Source organism: Penaeus monodon, chromosome 24 (genome assembly GCF_015228065.2).
Source record: "Penaeus monodon isolate SGIC_2016 chromosome 24, NSTDA_Pmon_1, whole genome shotgun sequence".
In the NCBI taxonomy this organism is placed as follows: domain Eukaryota; kingdom Metazoa; phylum Arthropoda; class Malacostraca; order Decapoda; family Penaeidae; genus Penaeus; species Penaeus monodon.
In genome coordinates this window covers 6,625,704-6,626,087 of record NC_051409.1, presented here as the reverse complement: position 1 = coordinate 6,626,087, position 384 = coordinate 6,625,704, and the positions used below count along the sequence as shown (strand labels likewise).

At 37.0% G+C, this 384-nt stretch overlaps 1 long non-coding RNA gene across 1 annotated transcript in view; it reads left to right on the top strand.

Moving 5' to 3' along the window:
• Positions 1 to 183, top strand: part of LOC119588524 — a 1,406-nt gene extending 1,223 nt beyond the window's left edge. Inside the window, exon 4 of the long non-coding RNA XR_005230105.1 lies at positions 40 to 183. This is a non-coding gene — a long non-coding RNA (uncharacterized LOC119588524). The remainder of the gene's footprint in view (positions 1 to 39) is intronic.
• Positions 184 to 384: the final 201 nt, after the last annotated feature.

The following is a 384-nucleotide window of genomic DNA, read 5'->3' as shown; positions in this document are numbered from 1 at the left end:
TTGCGTTATACTCCCTAACATTGCTGTTCCTTTTCACAGCTTGTTTCTCATGGACCGATCACGCCAATCTTCTGAATATCTTCTACACGGAAAATTTGAAAAAATCAGAAAAAAATACTGAACAAACCAAATGTTATATTATTATTGAATGTAATCATATGCAAATAAAATTGGTGTATCTAACCAGAGCGGCTTTATATTCTCCTTGTGATACTAGGCAATGGAAGTGGGATCAGCCTGTATTGCAAGATTAACGTGCAGCTTTTCCAGAAACTGAATGGGCGAGAAAATTTTCCATGTGGTGTTGACCTGTGAACAGTTGTTTGCTACACGCATCTGCGATGCATCTATCCATATTATTTCTATCTGTCTTTCTCTATATGC